The sequence below is a fragment of the Dipodomys ordii genome, unplaced genomic scaffold (genome assembly GCF_000151885.1).
Source record: "Dipodomys ordii isolate 6190 unplaced genomic scaffold, Dord_2.0 Scaffold276, whole genome shotgun sequence".
NCBI classification, from domain to species: domain Eukaryota; kingdom Metazoa; phylum Chordata; class Mammalia; order Rodentia; family Heteromyidae; genus Dipodomys; species Dipodomys ordii.
In genome coordinates, this window is record NW_012267492.1 from 159,947 (window position 1) to 186,052 (window position 26,106).

Below are 26,106 nucleotides of genomic sequence, written 5' to 3' on the forward strand. Positions count from 1 at the left end.
GTGTTATACAAACATTTAAAAATTTAAATATAGTCCCTCCCCCACAGTATAACCCCTGCTTTCACTGTATTTGATGTCAGTATAATTTGTGGAGGGGAAGGAAAAAACAGATCATTTAAATAGGGACACAGGTGGACCTATTGCAACAATGAGATGTACAAGTTGTTATGTCGAAAATAAACTTTATATTTGGTCTGTTTAAATATTATATTTCCTTGAGAAGCTGTTGATACTCTTTTTCCAGTGATAAGGCAAGTAAGATAACCATGATCGTCTCCTTTATCAGTAATAAGAATGGCACCATGTATCACAGGTGTGTCCACAGGCAGAAATGATGTTTTGCAAAATGTGCTACCTGAGCAGAAATCAATTAACAGAAACTTGTCAATCCAAGAACAATTTTAAAGGTTTGTACTGTTTTGAAATTGTTCCCACCAATAATGGAATGTGAACACATATCAGGATGTGGTTAGTTTCATCTTCTATGTATTTGAAGGGCAATGAAGCTTAACAACACTAAACCTGTACATTTTTCAGTGCAAAAGTCCAGTTGTAAGAAGACTTGTAAAATAAACAGCACAACTGAATGCAGGTAGAAAAACCAATTAAACCTGACAATATAAATTATAATTTTTAGGAAATTAAACATATGTAGGCCAGTAAAATATTATTTATGTTTGCTTCTAAAAATATTTCAGAACTAATTCAATGATGATGACTTTTCCTTGAGGCCAGGAAAGCTTAAGTTTTACACCTTTTTCTTACATGGGTTTCTTCTAAGATCCTGCAATAGGTCCAACATCATCTTATTGATAATTTTGATTATTTTCTACAATTATATTTTATAATTTTATACTTTATATTTGTATTTTATAAAAATTTTGATCGTTTTCTTGAATAGATCCCCTACACTCATGTAAGCTTTAGGGTCTATAAGACCTGAGTGTGGAGATTAAGTCTAAGACTTGGTTGTCTTTTTGCAAGTACTTAATTCCAGTTCTCTTATTACTGATATAAAATTACAATATAAAATTGAACAAAAATTTTAAGATAATTTAGTCTCAAGTTTCTGCACCTATAAAGGAGATAATAATGGTGCTAAAACCACAAATTTATTTTAGGAGTAAAGGAAAGAAATTATAGAAAATGCACAGTTGTATTATTAGTTATGCTATTCTAGGTAGTCAGGTACCACGTGAATTTTGTTGCTTTGTATGTCCCTCCCCGACGGTATGACCCCTGTTTTTACTGTATTTGAGGTTGGTATAATTTGTGGAGGGGAAGGGAAAAAACAAATTGTTTAACTAGGGATATATGTAGACCCATTGTGACAATGAGATTTACAAAATGTTATGTTGAAAAACGAACTTTACAACTTTGCGGGGGGTGGGGAGGCAGATGGGAAGGGATGGTAAGGGGAAACAAAGGAGGAGGCAACAATACTTGATAAGAAATGCACTCATTACCTTGCCCATGTAATTGTATCCCCTCTGTATGGTATTTTCACAATAAAAATAAAAGTGAACATTAGGATCTGGATCCCATAATGATATTACTCTAGTGCTATAGTTTGAAAGTTTATGTCTTATTCATAAATTGGAATCTTCACTCATAAATGGATTAAATTAGGCTGTGTTTGAAAGTTCATGAAAGTGTTATTTCCAATATTTTAATTAGTGATTTATTTTAAAAAGACTCCAAATAGCTCAGTTGGCTCTTCTGTCACATGTGTTAGAGTGAAAAGACAGTCCTCAGACACAAAATCTGCCAATAACTATATCTTAAACATTCCAGCTTTCAGGACTATGAATAAAAATAGAACTAGAACACAAATCATGTTAAATGAGATAAGTCAAACTCAGAGACACAAATGGTGCATGTTCTTTCTGATATAAATTAAGTAGATCTAAGCAGGGGTATGATAATTGTACAAGATTCTTGACACTCACACACAGATTTTGTATGATAGTTTCAAAGGAGACTCTTAGGACAGAAACAGAAAGGTACAATGCCTAAATGCCTCTTCATTTTGTATAAAATAATATACATACTGAAACAAGCTACAAGATACAGAAAAAGAAACCTCTTTTCTCTTTTTTTCTTTTTCTCTTAGTTTTTAATTTTTGATGACTCTGTCTTCGTTACCTTATTATGGTCTATTCAAGAGTACATCTTTGGCAGGGTTGGGGGAAGGGTACAGAACTCAAGGGAACAGGGTGAAAAAGTGCAACAGCGGAACTACTGGACACTGATGAAAGTGAACTAGACAAGTCTTGGGTGGAGACAGGAGGGAAGGATTGGGAGAGAATGCGTGAACAGAAGATACTGTACAAAAGGAAATGTATTCATTAGCTGACTCACATAAGTGTAATCCCTCTGTACATTACCTCTATGATAACAATGAAGCAAATTATAAAAAGTTGTGGTGTTTAATGTTATCTAATTACTTAAAAATAATTTATTCATGAACAAACTAGCTATAGCAAATCTCTGAGGAATTGTTCATACTTACTGTGTTTAATTTCTCTCTTTCCTTTCTTTTTTCACCCTACTTCAGGCACACTGTATACTCAATATCCCACTAATACTATTTTTATCTAGATAATGTCCTTAGTTTTGCTGAATACAGAAATAATCCCTCAACTGTCCTATCTGATTGATAAATTGTAAAAATATTTTATATCTCTAATCACATCTTCTTCCTCAAAATCTTTATTTGGCTTTTAGAACATTGCACTCTTTTTCTTCCCTCTCATTTTTGGAGGCTCCTTTTGAATATAAGTCATCTGACTACTTAATGGTATATTTTCCACTAACCCATTTCTTCATTTCATTCTACCATCTATGTCATTTTACTGGTTAACTCATTTGGCTGAAAGTTTAAAAAAGTTAATTATGAGATATATGTTGGTATTTTTAATATGACTCTTCTTTAAAGTCCAGGCTTGTGTATCCATCATGATATAAAAGTCTATCATGCGGGGGGGAGTGTAGCTGTGGAGATGGGAGGGCAGGGATGGTAGGGGAAAAACAAAGGAGGAGGCAACAATGCTTGTTAAGAAATGTGCTCATTACCTTGCTCATGTAATTGTAACCCCTCTTTACGATATTTTCACAATTTAAAAAACTTATCAAAAAATAGAAGTCTATCATTTGTCTAAATCTTATTTGCCTCAAATGGAAATAACAATGACCCCAACACACCTGTTCTCCCAGATTAATGGGGAAACCCATCTAACTGAATGTAACTTTTACAGAATTATTCAGCATACTCTATCATATAGGTGTATTTAAATTTCTCAGAACGTATTATACTGACTGATTTTCATGACTTGTAGGCTGATCCAAGCATCAGAATGGCTTCATCTCAGCCTCCTGAATAGGTAGGCTTACAAACAAGAGATACCAATACCCAGATAATTATATAATCTTAAGGCTTGTATTAAAATGCTCTAATTTTTGTCTCAGAAAAAATCTATGACATATATTATGCTCATCCCAAGTTGGAGTAGTTGCAGTTTTTTTTCACTCACATACTGATTTATTTTTTTCTGGATATGCTGTGTAATTTTCTTTCATTCATCATCTCTTTTAAAACTTTGTTTTGACTTTAAGACTCTTGATATTGAGAACATGTCTTCCTCTGCCCTCATCATTTGTCTTTGCATTCTGCCATTTCATAATCCTTGCTAGGAAATGTATTCTCTCCCATGGTTCTTTTTATGTTTTTTGGGTTTTTTTTTTGGGTCCAGTTGTGGGGCCTGAACTCTGGGCCTGGGAGCTGTCCCTCAGCTCTTTGGCTCAAGGCTAGCACTCTACCACTTGAGCAACAGCGCCACTTCCGGCTTTTTTCTGCTTATTTGGTGCTGAGGAATCGAACCCAAGGCCTCATGCTTGCAAGGCAAGCGCTCTACCACTGAGCCACCTTCCCAACCCCTCTCCCATGGTTCTTATAGTGAGCAGTTACATGTTATGTTACATTGGTTGATTTTTAAAATTACCTTTCTAAATTGCAGATTTTCTGATAAGCACTGTTTCTTATTACATTTTAAATTATTATGCTGCAATTTTCATGAAATAAATATATAATTACCATATGTTTCTAAATTAAATTTTATGGGGTGGTGTAGAAAAAGGAGATATTGTTTTTCAGAAGACTTTAACAGTAGTGATTGGTACAAAACTAAATCTACCTATAGAATAAAAGTTACATTTATAAGAATCCTGTCATAGTCTGGTGATTTGTGCCTGTAATCCTGGCTATGCAGATGGCTGAAACTGATGATTACAATTTGAATCCATCCCATACAGGCAAACCTGAAACTTTTATCTCCAATTAATTATCAAAAAACTGGAAGTAGAGGTGTGGTCCCTGTGGCAGAGTAACAGCCTTGGATGAAAAAATCTGAGCAAGAGTAACAGCTTCTGAGTTGATACCATGGCTGCGTGTACATGCACACACACACATGCATACACACACACACACAAAATCATATCTTAAGTTTTCTCAGAAAATGAATGCTATATAAGTTATTATAATTGGCTCTTAGATTACGAATGTGATTTTAAAAATGAATCCTTATGATAGAAAAAGGTCTTATAAGCTTTAGTCCCATTGGGATAAAATTAGTCATCATTAAGAAAGACGTTTTCAACTTTACTTTTCTTAAATAAATTAAGTAGGACATCATTCTAGCAATTGTCCAGGACTCATTTCAGGCATCATAACATTACAGGTGGAACTTCTGGAATTACAGAAGGTGGAAAGTTCAACTTAGTTAGTGAGTCTCTGTGACAACCTATCAACAACTCATGTGAGTTTTAGTATTTTGGCCCATTTAGATAGCTCTCTGTAAACCAGCTGTTTTACTGTAATGTTTATTACTTTCAGTTGTGTGAATGAGACTAAATTTGACTCTATATTTCCACTCTAAATGTTCTCAGATGAGCTCATTTTTTTCAGAATGTCAATAGAATTCATGCTTTTTACTGACGACTTAGTCACTATTACCCACTGAGTGGGCTTAGGTTTTGTGGTATGGTGGTGTGGTGCCACGGTGAATGTGCCACACAAAGGCACAGTTGGTTGTTTGTGTGTGTGAATGTGGGATTTGTTTGAAAAATCATGTCAGCATTCTATTAATTTTTTTTAAGTTTTTATTGTGAAAATGCCATACAGAGGGGTTACAATTACATAAGCAAGGTAATGAGTACATTTTTTATCAAGCATTGTTGCCTTCTCCTTTGTTTCCCCTTACCATCCCTTCCCATCTCCCCCACCCCTTGCCCCCCAGCCCCCTATTACCCCCACTTCTTTCAATTTTTCTCAGGAAATGTAGGACTGGTTCAGAAATTTTGTTGATGTTATAATAGTTTCCATTTTTACATTAATAAATTTTAGCATGCAAATGTTTTGTGATACTTAAATCTCTTCATTTAAAGTGAGTTCTAGGAATGGGAATTGTGGTTCATAAGTAGAGACAAGAATATCAAGGTTCTAGGCCAGCATTGGCAAAAGTTAGCAAGAACCTATTTCCCCCAAGAAAATTGAAAGGAAGAAGAGCGTAGATACGATTTAGCAGTTCAGTTTTAAAACAACAAATAATAACAAACAATACAGTGAATTTTTATATAAAAGCCTTTTTATATAAAAGCCTTTAATTTTCCATTATCTTTCTTTTCACATTCATTTTGCATTATTTTACAACTATAAAATATGAAGAATGTACTTATAATTCTTAAGGAAAAAAGGACTTCATAAATATATATCAATTAGAAAAACATATTGAAAAAATAGTATGAAATATTGCCCTTTCATACTTCCTTCCTCCCTTTACCCTTCTTTTCTTCTTTCCTCTTTCCTTCCTCCTTCTTTTCTCTCTTGTCTGTCTCTTTTCATTATTTCTTTCCTTATACAGCAAAGTCTTCAATCAAAGTGATAGAATATGTGTTATGCTTTTACATTATCTCTATCTTCACATTGAAAAATCCAGTTAATTACTCTATTTGTCTTATAACATGTAATACTTGTAATTTCTATGAGGTAATTTCTCTTTCTTTCAAGTTTTGGATTTGCAACAAGAACACTCTCCTTCAAAATCATCTTCACCAAACAATGGCACTCTAACTTTGTCCAATAAAAGTACCATGTGAAGTTGTTACTTCTTAAAGGTTCATATTAGAAACTTACTTAACACACTTTTTCCACAATCACTAATGTTGAAGGATTTTATTTAAGTATTGATTTTTTAAATTATAAGCCTTTTCTACATTTTAAAAATAACATCTATAATAAATCATATGGTAATTTTTAGGAAAATTAATAATTATGAGATAAAAAAGAACTTTTTAGGTGAGAAAATAAAAACAGAAACAATATTTTAATTTTTATTTAAAATATAAATAACACTAAAATAATTGACTAAATAAAATATTTGTGTTATATGTAAAATGAACAAGAACATTTCTAAAGTTCCCAATTATGATGGTGCATCCTAAATAAATTATCTACACCTATTAATTTTGATGTAATAAAAGGAAATATGTTAGTATAGTTATACATATATCTGTTTTATTATAGATAATTTCAATCTTATTATTTAATTTTCCTAAATTAAAGCTAACTAGATCCTTATCAATTAAAATAGCATGACTTTTTCTGAGTAAAGAGATAATATATTCTCATGCAGCACTATGCCCAATGCCAACAACAAAGTTTAATGGATATAGAAATGTTTAAGCAATTAAATTATCATATCCCTTCACCCAGAGATATTCAACCACATTTTATGTTTAAAATCAGTCTGTAAAGCTTTTTTTAGTGCACATGTATACTTTGGCAGCAATAAGATCAGATTCCTATACAGAGAATCTTAGCTTGTTTCAGGCTTATATAGTTCTATTTCTTTTTATTAAGTAATTTAGTTTGTTATTATTATAGACGCGATGTACAGAGGAATTTCAATTACATGAGTCAGGTACTGAGTACATTTCCTTTTTATAGTGTCTTCTAATCTAGTACCCCCTCCCTGTCTCCACCCAGGAGTTATATAGTTCATTTTCATACACACTATTAGAAAATATAAAATAACTCCATTCACATGGAAATGAATAGAACTAGGACAAATAATGCTAAATGAGGTAGGCAAAGCTTAGAGAGACAAACAGCACATGTTCTTTCTACTATGTGGAAATTAGATCTAAAGTACACTGGGATATGATAAACTATACAGATTCTAAGTTCCCACACACAATAAGACCAAAAGAAGATACTCTTAAGAGAGAATCACAAAGATGTAAGGCCTACGTGCTTCTTTATAGTTATATAAAATAATATATACTTCTTAATTATAAGTAAACATAATTTAGAACAGTTGAAAACTGTTTACTTTGACTGAAGATTTCATTATCTGCCATATGAAAGGGAAACCATAGCCAGGCACTAGTGCCTCTTGCCTGTAATCCTAGCTACGGTTCACACATATGAGAATCACTATGGCTTAAATGGTAGAGCACAGTGTCAAGCAAAGGTACTCAGGAACAGCACCCTGGCCTTGAGTTAAAGCCCCAGAATTGGCACATAAACAAGAAAAGAAAGTAGTAATCTTATATTTTTAAATAAACTAGTTAAAAGTAGGTAAGTTCCCTGAGTTGGTGACGAAAAAAGTAGTTTAGATAAAGGAAGGATTGATAAATACAGCTTTCTTGTTATCTTGACTATTAAGAGCAGAGTAGGAAAGGATCCTTCTGATCCACAAAATAGGATCAACCTTGATCCACCTGAGATTGTTGTAGCTGCCCATACCCAAGTAGAGTGAGTGGACATCCTTGTCTCATTCCTGAGTTTAGAGGAAATGGTTTTAGTTTTTCCCCATTAAGTATAATGCTGGCTGTAGAATTCTGCCATAAAACCATCTGATCCTGGGCTTTTCTTAGATGGGAGGTCTCTTATTACTTTTCTATTTGATATGGGCCTGTTGAGATGGTTTAACTAATCTTGGTTTAGTTTCGGCATGTCAGTATTTGTTAGGAAAAGGTCGATTTCTGCCAAGTTCTCAAGCTTATTAGCATGAAGGTTTGAGAAGTATTCCCTTATAATGTTCTGGATCTTGGTTGTTTCCGTGGTGATGTTTCCGTTCTCATCTCTGAGTTTATTTGGGTATGTTCTCTCCTTTTTCTGACAAGATTGGCTAAGGGTTTGTCAATTTTGTTCGTTTTTCCAAGAATGAACTCTTTGTTTTGTTGATTCTTTCTATGTTTCTTTTGGATTCTAATTCATTTAATTCTGATTTAACTTTAATTACTTTTTTCTGTCTAATGGATTGGGTTTATCTTGCTGCTCTTTTTCAAGGAGGTTCAGAAGTCTCATTAAATTGTTGGCTTCAGATCTCTCCAATTTGTTGATATAGGAACTCAGAGCTATAAATCTGCCTGTGAGTACTGCCTTTGCTGTGTCCCAGAGGAGCTGGTAATTTGTGTGTACATTTTTGTTGAATATCATGAACATTTGAATTTCCTTCCTAATCTCTTCTATGACCCACTCATGATTCAGCAGTGTGTTGTTCAGCCTCCATGTGTTACAGGACTTTCTTTGGTGGCTTTTGGTGTTGAGTTCTAATTTTATTCCCTTGTGGTCAGAGAGAATGCAAGGTATAACTTCAATGTTTCTGAATTTGGACAAGTTTTTTTGTGACCTAAAATGTGGTCTATTTTGGAAAGTGTTCCATGTGCTTCTGAGAAGAACTTGTATTCTGATGTTGCTGGGTGAAATATTCGATAGATCTATGCAGTTGATTTATGCAGTTGTTTAGAACTGAGGTTTCTCTGTTGAGTTTTTGCCGAGTTGATCTATCTAGTGGGGATAGTGATGTGTTAAAGTCCCCAACACTTAATGTCTTTGGATCTATGTGGGATTTGAGAGAAAGTAGTATTTCTTGGATAAATTTGGGTGCTCCATTGTTTGGCCAATAGAGATTTAAAATTGTAATATCCTCCTGAAGGAGAGATCCCTTAATTAGTACTTAGTGACCTTCTTTATCTCTTCTCACTAATTTTTATTTGAAGTTTATTTTATCTGATATGAGGATGGCAACTGCCACTTGTTTATGGGGGCCATTTGCTTGGTAGATTTTGTTCCAGCCTTTCCCATTGAAAATGTGTTTCTTTTCATGGGCAAGATGTGACTCCTGAAGACAGCAGAGAGAATGATCTTGCTTTTTAATCCAACTAGACAGTCTATGTCACTTAATTGGAGAGTTAATTCCATTAATGTTGAGAGATAGGACTGAGAGGTATTTGGGAGTTCCTGCCATCTTATCCACCTTCTTGGGGGCTGTAATAACTGGGTTCTTCCTATGGTTCTTGGATTCTCTGTTTGGGTGCGGCTTTTATTTTTTAAACCTTTATTGTGGTCTTGTTGGTTTTCTATGTGTAGGACATCTTTAAGAATCTTTTGTAGGGCCGGTTTGGTGGAGATATATTGTTTCAATTTTTCTTTGCTATGGAAGGTTTTTATTTGACCTTCAGTTATGGAGGAGAGTTAGGCTGGGTACATAAAGTATTCTTGGTTGATAGTTGTTTGTCTTTAGGGCATGGCTTACATCATTCCAGGCTGTTCTTGCTTTGATTGTCTCTGCTGAGAAATCTGAGGTGATTCTAATTGGTTTCGCTTTATAGGTTATTGACAGCTTTAAGGATCTTTCCCTTCGTCTGAACTGATCCTGTGCAGATTCTAATGTGACAGTTAGATGTCCTGTTCTGGTCTGGTCTATTTGGGGTTCTAAACACTTATTGTATCTGAATAGGCCCATCTTTTCGCATGTTTGGGAAATTCTCTGTTAGGATCTTGTTAAACGAATTTCCTAGACCATTAACTTCTATCTCTAGGTGCTCGTCTATACCCATAATTGTCAGATTAGGCCTTCTGACAGTGTCTTCCAAATGTTGAATAGATCTATCATATATTTTGGATTTGTCTTGGATAGTTGTATGTTCTTTCTCTATAATATCTAGGCTGTCTTCAATCCCTGAGATTCAATATTCTGCATGGCCTAACCTACTCTGAAGACTTTCTACTTTGTTTTTTATTTCTTTTCCTTCTAATTGGTCAGCTTTCATGGCTTCAAATTCTTTTTTGGAGCTTTGTTTTAGATCTTGTATGAACTTCTTTACTTCCTTAGTTTGGTATTCAGTGTTTTTTCTCAAATCACTTAGTTGATTGGTTATGGTTTCCTTAGACACCCATTCCTTCTGTCAGGCTCCATTCAGCATTCACTTTGTTGTCTCCCTGAATTCTTTCAGCTGTCTGTTTATGGATTCCATGAATGCCTCTATTGATCTTTGTGTATTTTCATCCTGCTCTCACAATTCCTGTATTACTCTTTGATTAGCTTCCTCACGTTCATGCAATTCCTATAATTCTCTTTGACCATTCTCAGCCTCCTCACTCCATTCCTGTGCTTCTCTTTGTCTGTTCTCAGCCTGCTCATGTAATTCCTTTATTTCTCTTTGAGTGTTCTCAAGCTGCTCACACAATTCCTGTATTAATCTTTGAATAGCTTCCTCACGCTCACAAGATTCCTGTATTAATTTTTGGTTTGCCTCCTCTCTCTCTATGATGCTCACACTGAGTCCTTTGCAGGTTTTCAATCTTTTCATTCACCATGTTTACCAGTAGTGTTTTTAGAGCTTTTTGGGAACTCTCATCTGGATTATTTATTAACAGTTCTGTCACCGGATTATCATGAGTGGGATTTGAGATACCTAGACTTGCCTTTTTTTTCCGGCTTGTTCTGCCCATTTGGTATGAAAGTAACACCAATTTTGTGCTAGAACACTATTTTAAGGCAAGCATCATCCAAAGTCCTGTAGTTGCACAGTCAAAATGGCTGCAGATACAATCTAGTTCAACAGATACAGTCTATAAAACATCAAACAACTATGAATTAATAGGCTAAGATCAGCAAAGAAGAATTTGGCAAACCAGAAATTATTAGCATTAGGGAGAAATGTGGGGAAAAACAGGATTAGAAGGATATGAAGAGGTAAAAACACAGTGAATTTAACCAACTCCTAATCTCACAGAAGGAAATGGATTGGACAGAATGATAGGAGAGAGATTAAAAAAAAGAAGAAGAAATGGAAAAACAAAAATTTAAGTTTAAAAAGTGAAACACTTCAAAATTATGTAAATTGATATTTAGGGAAGAAAGATAGGATGAGCAGAGGGGACGGATAGAATGGAGACATGAAAAACTAAAAAATAAAAATTCTTAAAATTAGTTACTTGAAATTTATATAGGTATAAAGAGATAATACTGCTATTAAAGAAGTTAAGCCTAATTAATTGTGAATTGAGTAATACAATTCTGGATTAAGTATGTACACAATGGGGGATAAGGTCTAATAATCGACAACAGGTATATACCAGGGATGAGCAGAACAGTAATTAAATCACACAAAAAAGAAAGAAAGAAAGAAAAAAATGAAAAGAATAAAAAAAAGACCAAAATATCAGAAGAGATTTTAAAAAGCCCCCCCACACATACACCTAAAATTAAAAAAAAATATAAGAGGGGAAAAAAGATTAATGGAAAATAATTTTAAAAATTAAAAATTAATAAAGAGGTACAAAAAAGTTCTTTGGCTTTTTTTTTGGGGGGGGGTCGGAATGGGAAGATCCTGTATCTCCCCTGTGTCTGTAACCTGTCTCTTGGTGGAGACTCAGGTCTTCTTTTGGTTTTTGATTTTCCTGTGGCTTGATTGGTTTCTTAATTCAGTTTGTTTGACCAGGCAGAAAAATGCTCTTCTTTACCCAAGATTTTTTGATCCTCTTCCCAGGCTAGGGAGATCGGCTTTGAGTATCACAAAAGAGCGAGACGGCTATTTCCTCTAGTTTGGATATGCTATGATGAGGCTAGGTTCTGGGTAGGGTTGAGGCCTTTCTGCAGACAGTATCTTTTCCCTGAGGGGCCAGCTCCTGAGACACTCACAGAGCCCAGTCTGGAACCATTCTCAGGGTTTATGTTTACTGAATTTTAATTGATTGTCAAGGCTGCTGTAGGGAAGGGCAGCCTCTGGCTCTGTTTACCCAGTGAAGAAAGTCACTCCTCCGGGAGCAGAACTTTCTCTGCCTGGGCTGGGTGACTTTTCCGTGGGTGGAGCTGAGCCTGGCATGTCAGGTCAGGTTCCTGTAACCTGGTAAATGACTCTTTTGTTTTCTTCCAAAGCCTGAATTGGAGCTAGCTGCTCAGCTGGGCTTGTGTCAGTATCAAAGATGGAGATCTCTGGTGGTGGGGGAGGGGCGGCCTTCCCTCCTGTGCTCCCTGAGAAGGACTGAGGATGTCAGGGATGTACTCATGTCATAGTCTTGGTTCCTAGGCTGTCTCTGGTCTGTGATCTGCAGGATGAATATATCTGTTCCTTGTAAGTTCTTGCTGGTGTTGAGTAGAATCTGCTCACCTGCTGTTTTTGGTGCCTTTGTCCCGGAGTCTCTCTGTTGTAGGTTACAGTGGCTAGGGCCACCGCTGCTGCCACCACAGCCACCACAGCCACCACAGCCATGGGTACTGGCAAGTGTTCTGATCTGTCTCCTTGCCTGGATTTTCCCTCTCTGGTCAAATTCTCTGTACTGTGATGACACACGTGATGTGATTCTCTAGGCTAGGACTGTCCACTGAACACTAAAACGGCTTTCTATGAGAGCTTGTTTAGCCTCCCACACACAATTCTTATTTATTTGTTTTTTCTTACAATTATTTTTTTCCCCACAAAAGAATTTCCTGTCTTGGTCTAATTGTCCCTGAACAGCATAAATGATCTAAACAATTGTTTGTTTTTATGCTTCCTGTTTAGTTTAACCACATTATTTTAGGTAAATTTAATTTTTATTTTCAAAGCAAAATTTCAATTCATCAAAAAAATCTGCTTTTCACAGAAAAGAATGAGAGTCTGTTAAGAAGCACTTATTTATTTATTATTTTTGTAAAGGTAATGTACATAGGTAATGAGTTACCTCTTCCATGTGTCAGATGATGGTACATTTCATTTTGAACAGTGTCACCCCATCCCTCATTTTTTCCCAGTTTTTCCCCACCTGACTTTCCTACTCCCAAAGTTGTATACCTCATTTCCAACATAGTGTCTAGTATGTTTCATGGCTGAAATGGTTCACCCTTTGTCCTAATGTTTCTGTGCTTCCCCTTCCCCTCCCCAAATCAGATGAAATAATATACAAGACAAAGGTAACAGAAATGAAAAACAGCAACAGAAGGATGGTGGGAAACAAACAAAGAGGGAAGGAAAAAAGAAAAGAACCACAAAAACTATAATAAAAATTTTCTAGGGTGCCAGTGACTCATGACTGTAATCCTAGCTACTCAGGTGGCTGAGATCTGAGAATTGCAGTTAAACGCCAGGCTGGGCAGGAAAGTCAGAGAAACTCTTATCTCTAGTAAACCACCAGAAAACTGGAAGTGGCACTTTGGCTGAAGTGGTAGAGTGCTAGTCTTGAGCTGAAGACCTGAGAGACAGCATCCAGGTCCAGAGTTCAAGCTCTGAAACCTACAAAAAAATAATTCTTACTTCCATTTCTTGGAGTTCATCTTTTTTTTATATACTTTTTTATTGTGAAAATACCGTACAGAGGAGTTACAATTACATGGGCAAGGTATTGAGTACATTTCTTAACAAGCATTGTTGCTTCCTCCTTTGTTTCCCCTTCCCATCCTTTCCTATCTATCCCCCACCACGCTCCACCCTCCCCACCTCCCAACCCCAGCCAAAGTTGTAAAGTTCGTTTTTCCACATAACGATTTGTACATCTCATTGTTGCAATGGGTCCACCTCTATCTCTATTTAACTGGTTTGTTTTTTCCCTTCCCCTCCACAAAGTATTCCAACATCAAATACAGTTAAAATACAGTTAAAACAGGGATTATACCGTGGGGGAGGGACCTACAAACAACAAAGAAATCATCTATAAATATGTTAGAAACAATCGCAAGAAAGAAAAAAAAACATTTGAATCCTTATCTTAGGGCTCAATTCGCCTAACATCAACTTATCTGACCATTTCTGCTTGTCTCAGACATATACTAGTTATTGCATTGGAGTTCATCTTGAAAAGCATCATTTTTTTTAATGTCCATGGGCTAGTTTTTATTTTTTTTTAATTTAATTTAATTTTTTTTGTGAACATACTGTACAGAGGGGTTACAATTACATGGGCAGGATAATGCGTACCTTTCTTACCAAGCATTGCATCCTATGATCCTATGAACATAGCTATTGGGCCTTTGGATCCTCTCCTAAGAATATCATCATTTGTTCTTCACTGTGTGAATGTTTATATTGCTGTTTAATCATTTCCAGGTATAATTATTTGTCTTTTACTGACCAATGGATTTATTTGTAGATTTGTAGGCACAATCTAGCTATTAAATATTAGAGAATCCATGCAGCTTACGTTTCTTTGTGTTTGTCTTATATATGTTGCTATAATTTTTCCAAGTCTTTCCATTTCTTTATGAATCACACAATGCTATTTTTCTGATGGAAATAAAAAATTCCAGTGTGTATATATACCACATTTTCTTGATCCATTCAGCTATTAAATGGCCTGTGGGTTTAATACATATCTGAGCTATGGTAAATAATGCTTCATTGAACACAGTTGTCCTGGTGGCTTTAGTGTAGATTGGTTTGTGGTCAATTGAATAGATGCCTAGAAGTGGGATTGCTGTATCATAGGAAAGCTCTAATTTTAGTCTTTTGAGAAACATCATTACTGTTTTGCAGAGTGGTTGAACAAGGTTACATCCCTACCAACAATGAAGTAGCATTCCCTTTTGGCCATATCCTCACCAGCATCTGTTATTGTTAGTTTTTCTTTTTATAATAGACACTCTAACTGGAGTGAGGCAGAATCTCAATATTGTTTTGATTTGCATTTCTTTTATGGCTAGAGATGTTGAACATCTCTTCATGTGTCTATTGGCAGTTCTTATTTCTTCTTCAGAGACGTTTCTCTTTAATTCTTTAGCCCACTTATTGTTTCTTTGATAATTTGTATTGAAGAGATTTAATTTTTTGAGCTTTAAGCATAGTTTAGATAAAAAAAGCCCTTGTTGATGCATAACATTCTGTCAGGTATTTATCTTGATAGCTATGTCCTTTGCCATGCAGACAATCTTCAGTTTGATACAAGCCATTTATCTAGTCTTTCTTTGATTTGTTGTTTTGGCCTGTGCCAAGGAGCCCTAGTGTTTTCACATCCCTTTCTGTAATATTTTCAAGATATCTGATCTTACATTGAGGTCTTTTATAAAAGAAACAATGCAAAAATTCATATGGAATAGTAGATGACCCTGAATAGAAAAAAAAACAATCCTTATCAGGAAGAACAGTACTAGAGGAATATCAATACCAAACTTTTTTATTGTGAAAATACCATACAGGGTACAATTACATGGGCAATGTAATAAGTACATTTCTTATCAAGCATTGTTGTCTCCTCATTTGTTTCCCCTTCCCATCCCTTCCCATTTCCAAGCTTTGAACTCTATTAAAAAAAACATAAGAATAAAAATAACCTGATACTGGTACAAGAATAGGCCTTAAGAGCAATGGATAAAATAGAAGAACAAGAAATGAATCCACAGACCTATAGCTACTTAATATTTGATAAATGAGCCAAAAACACAGGATGGAAGAAAGATAGCCTCTTTAACTAATGGTGTTGACATAATTGACTGTACACATGCAGAAAACTTAGGCTAGATCCTTGTATCACTCTCCATCAGAATTACTCCAAATGGATCAAAGAATCGCTTTTCAGAAGGAATTTCTCAAAAGCACATTAAATTAAATTAAAAGCAATTCTATGTTATTTTATTTTTGGTTGGCTGTCAGGCTTGAACTCTGGGCCTGGGAGCTGTCCCTAAGCTCTTCAGCTCAAGGCAAATGCTCTACCACTTGAGCCACAGAGCCATTATAGCTTTTTCTCTTTATGTGGTGCTGAGGAATCAAACCCAGGTCCTCATGCTTGCAAGGCAAGCACTCTACCACTGAGCCAGCTTCCCAGCCCAGCAATTCTCTTTTAGCTGATATAAAACTACAAATACATTTAGGTCAATGACTATTATTGAACATAATCATCTTTGAGCAATGTTCAAAGAATAAAATTTTAAAAATTACTTTGTAGAATCATAGAATGGTTTTACATAAACTAATGGATAAGATAGATTGATAATAGGACATTTGATATCTTGTTTAATACTTGAAACTTAGTTAAAGACATATTAGTAAATTTATACACATTTAGTCAATGAGAGAAGAGCCCTTACATTTCAGAAAGCCCAAATTAGAATCTAATAAAATTTAAAATGTGATATTTTTAAACTCATATATTAACATTCTTTAATGTAAATAGATGTCATTGAAAGAATACAACATAGCTATTTTCTTTAAAAGGATGAGAATACTCTGATATTTTATTTGTCATGCTAACATGAACAAACATCACAGATGGAATAGGATACAGTAACTAATGTTTATAGGTAACCTATTTGTGGTCAATCTCTGCTTTACCTGTTTCATGTAATACACGTGACAGTACTACATGGAATGTACCATTGTTTTTCTCAATTTGCACATACAAAAATGGAATCACAGGGGCTTCAATTAAATTACCCAATGCCACATCTCTAGGAACTACAATCAACAGAATTTGCAATTGGTCCCTAGGAATGTAGAGCTAATCAATTTTTCAGAAATTTAAATATTGTGAAGTATAAGTTGTAAATTTTGGGAAGTCTCTGTTCTGACAAGATACAGAGATAAAAGCCAAGGATAGTACTGCAAAATAAATGATGGTATACCACATGTATCTTGTGTAAGAATTTAAAGTAAATTTTGAGTAGAATTTGTTAGTAGGCCAGGCTTTTGTCATGCAATCCTATAGTAATATTATTTTCATTTCCATTCATTTTACAGGAATGTTTGTGATCTGATCTCTTTCTCTGAAGTTTGAAATTATGGACCAGAAAAAGTAACTCTGGAGTTACTGAATTTGTATTACACAGACTTTCAGGCTCTCCACAGCTACAACTTTTCTATTCCACATTTTCTCTCTCTTTTATTTCTCCATTGTGTTAGATAACCTCCTCATTGTACTCATAGTCATCTCTGAACCAGTCTTCACACACCCATGTACTTCCTACTCAGTAACCTCTCTTTCATTGACATGTGCCTATCTACCTTTGCTACCCCGAAAATGATTATTGACTTACTAAGGGAGTATAAACCATTTCTTTTGAGGGCTGCATGGCAGAGATATTCTTTCTGCAAGTGTTTGCTGGTGGTGAGATGATGCTTTTTGTAGCCATGGCATATGATAGATATGTAGCTATAGGTCAACCCATACACTATGCAACCATTATGAGTATACACAAGTGCATATACCTCATATTGGGTTCCTGGATAATTGGGATTCTTCATTCAATAAGTCAGCTGTATCTTCGATTCTGTGACCCCAATGTGGTGGATAGTTTTTTGTGTGACCTTCCTCTGGTAATAAAACTTACTTGCACTGACACCTATGTTCTCCAGACATTGATGCTTTCAGATAGTAGGAGCCTTTTGTACTTTTGTTGATCTCAGACACAGTCATGCTTGTCACTGCAACAACATTCCTTAGCTGGCACAGGCCACCCTGACTGCCCACATCACTGTGGTGATCCTCTTCTTTGGGCCTTGCATCTTCATTTATGGTTGGCCATTTAGTGACTTACCAGTGGATACAGTTCTGTCAATGTTTTATACTGATTTCATCCCTCTCTTAAGCTCACTAATCTACACCTTAAGAAATAAGGAGATGGGCTGGGAAGGTGGCTCAGTGGTAGAGTGCTTGACTTGCATGCATGAGGCACTGGGTTCGATTCCTCAGCACCACATAAGCAGAAAAAGCTGGAAGTGGTGCTGTGGCTCATGTGGTAGAGCACTAGCCTTGAGCTTTGAGCTGAGGAACAGTGACCAAGCCCAGAGTTCAGGCCCCACGACCAACCAAAAAAAAATAAGGAGATGATATCAGCAATGAAAAAACTAAGGAGGAGGCAAGTGAATTCCTAACTAACCCATCGTTGCTTATGATAAACAATAGATGACAATAAAATGTAGTTTACCATTATTTCCTTATGAATTCCCTTTTTTTTCTTTTTTTCAGGTCATGAGGCTTGAACTCTGGGCTTGGGTGCTGTCCCTCAGCTCTTCAGCTCAAGGCGAGCACTCTACCACTTGAGCTACAGTGCCACTTCCAGTTTCCTGGTGGCTTATTGGAGATAATAGTCTCATGGACTTTCCTGCCTGGGCTGGCTTTGAACTGTGATCCTCAGATCTCAGCCTCCTGAGTAGCTAGGGTTACAGGTATGAGCCACCGGCGCCTGGCTCTTCCTTACAAATTTCTATGTCTGTCTGTAATATATTTTATTTTTGTAAATTTCACTTGATTTTTATCAAATTAAACTAAAAAGATAGACCTCAATATGGTAACAGGAAAATTTCAATGTCTCACTTTTACCAATGGCTAAGTCATCCAAAGAAAACAATCAACAAGGAAGCACATAACAAAACTGTGAAGAGGATATTTCACCTAGAGTTATAGAACACTTAATCCAGTAGCTATGGAATAAATGCTTTCTGAAGTTGGGAAGATGGCGGCACTCTCATGTGCAGTCCCACTATGTGTCTCTGACCAAAAGATATAGGGACATGGTCACACTCTACCTCAAGATACACTCCAATCAAACTCTAAACATCTAAAGACTTTTCCTACTACAAGAGGATGATCCTAGCAGGCAAATACAGAAAGTGAAAAGAGAAACTGTGACCAGGACCCCTGCAGAGCAGCTGCGCCAAGCTGCTTGCACCAGTCCAGGACTTTCTGCAGACTTTAAGCAGAAGAGCACCAAAAAAGTGAAGAAAGAGCTCACCACCTGATCTGCAGAAAGTTAGGAAGGAATCTGGTAAAGACCTCCAAGTCAGCAAATGACCCCTACTCCAACCCCCTGCCCCCCCGCTCAGGGTGGCTTAGGGTAAGGAGTGAATTCAGAAGTCCCACCATTAGAATAGTTAGAAATAGGCACTAGGTGCTGGGAAGGTGCTGAGTGGTAGAGTGCTTGCCTTGCATGTATGAGGCCCTGGGTTCGATTCCTCAGCACCACATAAGCAGAAAAGGCTGGAAGTGGTGCTATGGCTCAAATGGTAGAATGCTAGCCTTGAGCCAAAGAGCTGAGGGACAGCACCCAGGTCCCAGAGTTCAGGCCCCATGATCAAAAAAGAAAGAAAGAAAGAAAGAAAGAAAGAAAGAAAGAAAGAAAGAAAGAAGGAAAGAAAGAAAGAAAGAAAGAGGCACCACCAGGTAAGCCCCCAAAGCCAGTCCATGTCTGCAGCGCTGGTGGTGGGATCCCAGTGGGCCTCAACCAACCCCGCACATGGCCCCCAGGAAACACATCCACAACCAATCCCTCTCTTCACAGGCTGACCGGGCGCTCTGCTGGAACCTGTTTCCTCCCTGCCGCTACTGGACACAGACCCCAGGCTCTCGCAGCCACTGCAGCATCACACTGCTGCAGACATCTCTACTCACAGAGCTCACAGCCACAGGCAGCCAACCCTAAGGCTTCCTGCTGCCTCCCACCGCTTCTGCTGCACCAGCAAGGTCCCCACTGCCCATACCAGCCTGCTGAACCAAGTTCCACCTGGGGTCCTCCCAGCACTAGCACTCCCCATGCCACAGAGAAGACTGTTCAACTGCAGCAGAGCCACCCTTCTCACCTGGACCTACCAACACACCAATCCTCCGACTGAGAACCTGCCAACTCCATCTTGGCCACCACAGTACAGGCTCTGTGGTCCAATGCACCACCAGCTACAGACCTTGTGAGTAACCCAAATGAGTACACTCTCTGGGGATGGCAACTCTGTGGTTTCCCAAAGCCCTCTGACCCAAACATCAGAGCAGAACACAGACATAAGCTCTGTTCCTAAGGCACTTGTGGCTTCATGAGAAAGCCTGGGAACACAGCTCCTGGTATGATAGCATTCTACAAACCTGAAACCCCCAAAACTCCCTGCCACCAGGACTGAGAGTGGGACTCTAGACAGCAGGCATCCTCCCTTGTCAAAAGGCCATCTGTTCCCAACCAAGCCACAAAGAAAGTGGACTACTGCAAGCCATACAAGATTCTATCAGGAATTGGCTTTGAGGACTATGTGGAGAATCAAGCTCCCCTAATCAACCAGAAAAACACACTCTTTTTTGTTTGTTCTTGTTTTGTTTGTTTTTATATCTGATAATTTGTTGTTTGTTTTTATTTCTGTGTGTTACTTTTGTGTATTGTGTCTTAGGATTTGTTATCTCACTTAAATCTTCTATTTTTCATTATTTGTTTTTTTTCGTCCACTTTCCAATTTCCTAATTTGCAATTTTTTCTATCTTTTCCTCTCACTCTCCCTTTCTCATTTCTCTCTGCATTATACTACTACTCATCAGAGCTACACTGTCTAGTTCTATACACAAAGTTAAGGTCTCCTTCTATGTGTGTAAACAATAATTAGAGGAGCTATCTTAGAGTAAGAGACTTTTCAATTTCTGAATAAAACTTTTTCTAATCTCAGCAAGTCTCCCAAATACACTTGTATACAACTTCTTTTCTTAACTTCATCTAGATCTCTAAGCTACAGAATCTTTCTTTGAATTCTCTACCTCTTACACTCAGACACAAGGTGAAAGGAACAACCACAGCCACATCTATCCTAGGGGAACGTGCAGAGGCAGACAGGCACAGGAGAAAGATTATTACAAGGTTTATTAGAGGAGCCATATTTGTCCCAGAGAGAGCACATAGCAGCCTCCACTATCTAGGTAACAGCAGGGTCTGAGGAGTAGGAAGTGAGGTAGATGGGAGTTCAAGTGGGTCTGGGAGGAGAGGGGAGGGGCCAGCTGTATGGAGGAAACTCCAGGAATGGGAGGGGGGTCCAGGTCTGGTGGAGCTGAGGACCAAAGATGAGCATAATACTAACATTTCCCACTCTGTTGTTTAATAAAAATAGGGGGTACCAAGCTTGGGATTATGGGCAGAGGTCGTTTCTTCTGGAGTTACATCCCGCAGTCAAGGGATGAGGTAACAGAGGGGTCTGTGCTTTGTTGCTCAACCGGGTACCGTCCAAGAAGCATCTGTTTGACAGTTTGGTTGGTAAAGGTCCTCCTTTTTCCATGGCAATAGTTATCTAAAATGTAAGACACAGTTAATAAAAGGCAAAAAAAATGTTGTTAGGGTTAAGAGAGGAATATGCCATGGAGGGATTTATCAAAGACCTAAAATTGCCTTTTCTGTCTCAGATTGGAGACATAGAATGGTACCTGACTCCCAGAATCCTGGAGGAGAGGGAGTAAGACTTTTTCTGCTTTAGGTTCACAGTAACCTGAGGAGGGGGTAGCAGAGATATTTAAAAGTACCAGAGCCAACTGGTAACATGGGCTCTTTTGGCTACTTCCTGCTGGCCTGGGAACATCAAGGAATCCCTGGAGCTGAGTTTTCAGGGTCCGAGTCTGTGCTGGGCAAGGCAGGACAGTGTAAGTGATGTATCTGTTTGCCTGTAGGAACAGGATAACCTGGACTTGTTTCCAAGTGGTATCCTGGGCAGGAGAGGTTATCCTGTTGAAAGAGACTTTGGGAAAGATCATGTGAAAAGCTGAGAAAAGATCAAGCAAAAAGCTGACAAAGTGACAAGGTCAGTTAACATGAATTACATAGGAGAACACACATTTGCCATGGGTCAGAAATGTTTCATTTGGAGTATAAAGTCCAGTTGTATCCCATTACAGGGAAGGTGGAATAACTGGATTCAGGGCAAGGAGGCAGAAAGGGGGTGTCTAGGGTCTTTTGAGTAAATGGGTAAGGAGAACATAATGGACTGGTTGGGAGTATGTTAGAAGCTACTATAAATACAAATAGCAGGCAACAAAGGCAAAACTGCTTACTTTTTGTCCAGTTGGAAGGTAGACAGTTATGGACATTAGGTAGGCAAGCAATTATTTCTATTGTTATCCAGGTTCTGATTAATTTAGAAAGGGCGAGCATAAAATGACTCCACTTAGGATGTCATCTCCTCTTTCTCCTCTCCGTGGTTTTCCATTGTGAGAATTGACTTTGTCCTGAGGGTGTTTCAGCATCCATTGCTGGGATAGCTTGTCCCAGTTGGCATTTACAGTCTGGACTCAAGGCCTGGGCACTGTCCCTGGGCACTTCTGCTCCAGGCTAGTGTTCTGCCCCTTAGAGTCATAATGTCACTTTCAGCCTTCAGCTGGATACTTAGAGGTGAGTCTGGAGCCATGCCCCCAGCCTGGCTCTGTGCTGATTAGCTGGGAGATGGAGTTTTAGAAGTATTTTTTGTGTGCCTGGGATGGTTTTTTAACTGTGGCAAAAGGAGTCTCTGTTATGAAAGTCCTTTGATTTCCAATTAAAGCAACAAGGAGATCAACGAGATAGAGGTTACCTATAATTGACTAATAATTGACTAACAATTACTTGTCAGAGTTTTTAAAAATAAAACCCAGTAGATATTTTTAACCTGATTGGCACTCTAAATACCACCCACTGCCTCTGGGCAGCCTGTTTAAAGTGGTTTATCAAAAACATTCAACCTTTAACAAATGTACAGGCCTTTTCTTGGGCTATAGCAGTATAGCCTGTTTAATACCTTGGTTTATGAAAGCACTTTTTGGCTGGCAGAAGAACATGATTTTTAGTGGCCCCAACAATGCCTACATGCATAGGCCTTTAGACAGGTCTCAATAGGGACATAGACATAATCTCAGCTTTACAAGCTTTTTAACAGATGAATTTAACCAGCTCAAAAGTTCTGTCAATTTGGACTTTGAGCAGATACAGGGGTTGGGGATTTACATTTTACAAACTTAGCTTTTACTGCTATCACAGATGATTAGCAAGTTTTGCCCAGTTAGACCAACATGGGTGTTAGGCATGTTTACGAACTATCTTTCGATGACCACCTGCTTTGATCAATTTTTTTGGAGGGCCAAGCTCAAGTAACTCAGGATCTGATACCATTTTTTGTCATCCAAGCAATTGCTTGTTATTGCCTCTGGTTGTTTTAACATTGTTGGGGTTCCTGGAATAGCTTTTATATGTTGGGATAAATGTACCTTTGGCATTTTCCTTGGTCAGTTGCTGGAATTGAACTCAGGGTTTGAGTGCTGTCCTTCAGCTCATCAACTCAGGGCCAGCACTGGCCACTTTGAGTTCCAAAGCAACTCTGCATTTGAACACACTGCTGGCAGACTAGAGATGACAATCTCACAGGGACCTTTGTCTTCCCGGGCTGGTTCAAACTGCAGGAGCAAAGGTGAGCATAATACCAATGCAAGATCTCTATTCCCCTTCTACTACATAAACCCCTCCCCTAAGCTGTTCTTATCCCTCTATTATCATTACACTCAATTTATCTTCTGAACTTAAATTTATATCTCTCCAATCCCAACCCTTCTCTTCTCTATCTGCTCCAGTTCATTAATTCCTAACGGTTTATATCTGACTCAACTTACAGTTGGTTCTATTTCGACAACAAAATTGGTTCTGATTGACTATTTGGAATACAAGGGGCCCGTCTTTTTAACTCTAAGGGGCAGACTATTTATCAGCCAAACCCAGATAGTCTCAACTATGTGTTGAGACTGTACATTACAACTATATGTAATCTTGACCCCAGAGCCACAACATCTTTCTCCAAGCAACGAAAAAGAGACCTAATAGGGAAACACCTACCCATAACTCTGAAACACTAAGATCTATACATCTATACATCAGGTTGGGCTCCAGTCCTAAAAGACTGTTCTAGTGTCTTACTGATGTGGTTCTTGTCTCCAAATGGGTAGAAATAATTGCAGAAACACTAGAAACATGGCCAATTAATTAATCCCAATACCATCTCCATATAAACAAGCTGCAGAGCAGTCCCAGAATGAACTAAAAGATAACACTCAAGATAATTTAAAAGCATGGCTGTTAAATCTGCTGATTGAAAGATTGGACACCCTGCATAGAGTTATAACAGAATGTGACGAGCCTAACCAGAAGCTAATAGATGACTTCATGGCCTCTACAAATAAATGGATAAAGGAATTCCAGCAGAGGGAGAAAGAATCTAAGGAAAAGATAGAAACCCAGATAAAGGAGTGGAAAAAGAAGTCTGAAAACCAACTCCAGGAGGTAAGAAAATCTATAAATCTATTCAAGACTTAAAAGATAACCTTAATATAGAACTTGCCACCATTAAGAAAGACCAGCAAGAAGGAAAGGAGAAAAACAAATAATTAAAATTAAAACAGAATTAAATGAATTAGAGTACAAAAAAGGTATTGAAAGAATCAACAAAACAAAGAGTTGGTTCTTCGAAAAAATTAATAAAATCGACAGACCCTTAGTAAATATTATAAAAAACACAACACACCCAATTAAACAAACTCAGAGATGAGGATGGAAACATCACTACAGAAACAGCCAAGATTCAGAATATAATAAGGGGATGCTTCTCAAACCTTTATGCTAATAAGTTTGAGAATCTGATATATATGGATGAATTTCTAGCAAATACTGACAAACCCAAACTAAACCAAGATGATTTAAACCAACTTAACAGACCAATAGCAAGCATCGAAATAGAAACAGCAATAAGAGACTTCCAAAGCAAGGAAAGCCCAGGACCAGATGGATTTACAGCTGAATTCTACAGGGCCTTCAAAGCAGAGTTCACATCAATACTCCTCCAACTCTTCAATGAAATTGAAAGTGAAAGTTCACCACCAAACACTTTCTATGAATCCAGCATAACCCTCATCCCAAACTAGGCAAGGACTCATGAAAGAAAGAGAACCATTTCTTTGATGAACATCGACGAAAACTCCTCTACAAAATTCTGGCCAATCGACTTCAATAACTCATAAAAAATCATATACCACAATCAAATAAGATTAATTTCGGGGTTACAAAGCTGGTTTAATATATGCAAATCAATTAATATAATTCATCACATCAACAAGAGCAAGGACAAGAACCACATGGTTATCTCAATAGATGCAGAAAAAGCACTTGACAAGATCTAACATCCCTATATGATGAAGGCTTTGGAAAAACTAGGAATCCATGGAACATTCATCAATATAGTCAGGGCAGTGTATGACAAGCCTACAGCCAGCATTACACTTAATGGTGAAAAGTTAAAGGCATTTCCTCTAAAGTCATGAACAAGACAAGGGTGTCCACTCTCTTCACTTCTCTTCAACCTAGTATTAGAATGCCTAGCTACAGCAATAAGACAAGATGCAAACATAAAGGGGATCCCAATAGGAAAGAGGAAGTAAAATATTGCATTTTATCTGCTGAGTTTTTGCCGAGTTCATCTATCTAGTGGGGAAAGTGGTGTGTTAAAGTCCCCAACAATTAATGCCTTTGGATCTATGTAGGATTTGAGGGAAAGTAGTGTTTCTTGGATATATTTGGGTGCTCCGTTGTTTGGCCAATATTTAGAATTGTAATATCCTCCTGAAGGAGAGATCCCTTAATTAGTATGTAGTGACCTTTATCTCTTCTCACAAATTTTTATTTGAAGTCTATTTTATCTGATATTAGGATGGCAACTGCCGCTTGTTTATGGGGGTCATTTGCTTGGTAGATTTTGTTCCAGCCTTTGCCATTGAAAATGTGTTTGTTTTTATGTACAAGATGTGACTCCTGAAGACAGCAGATAGAAGGATCTTGCTTTTTAATCCAACTAGACAGTCTATGTCGCTTAATTGGAGAGTTAATTCCGTTAATGTTGAGAGATAGGACTGAGAGGTATTTGGGAGTTCCTGCCATTTTATCCACCTTCTTGGGGGCTGGGTCAACTGGGTTCTTCCTAGGGTTCTCAGTTTAGGTGCGGTTTCTTGGCCTTTATTGTGGTCTTGTTGGTTTTCTACGTGTAGGACATCTTTAAGAATCTTTTGGGAGAATTTTCAAGATGGCAGAGGAGAAGCTGGAATCTGAAAAA

At 37.4% G+C, this 26,106-nt stretch overlaps 1 pseudogene; it reads left to right on the forward strand.

Annotated features, from left to right (window-relative positions):
* The first annotated feature begins 266 nt into the window (after window positions 1-266).
* LOC106001219 overlaps window positions 267-26,106 on the forward strand; it is a 36,354-nt pseudogene continuing 10,514 nt past the window's right edge.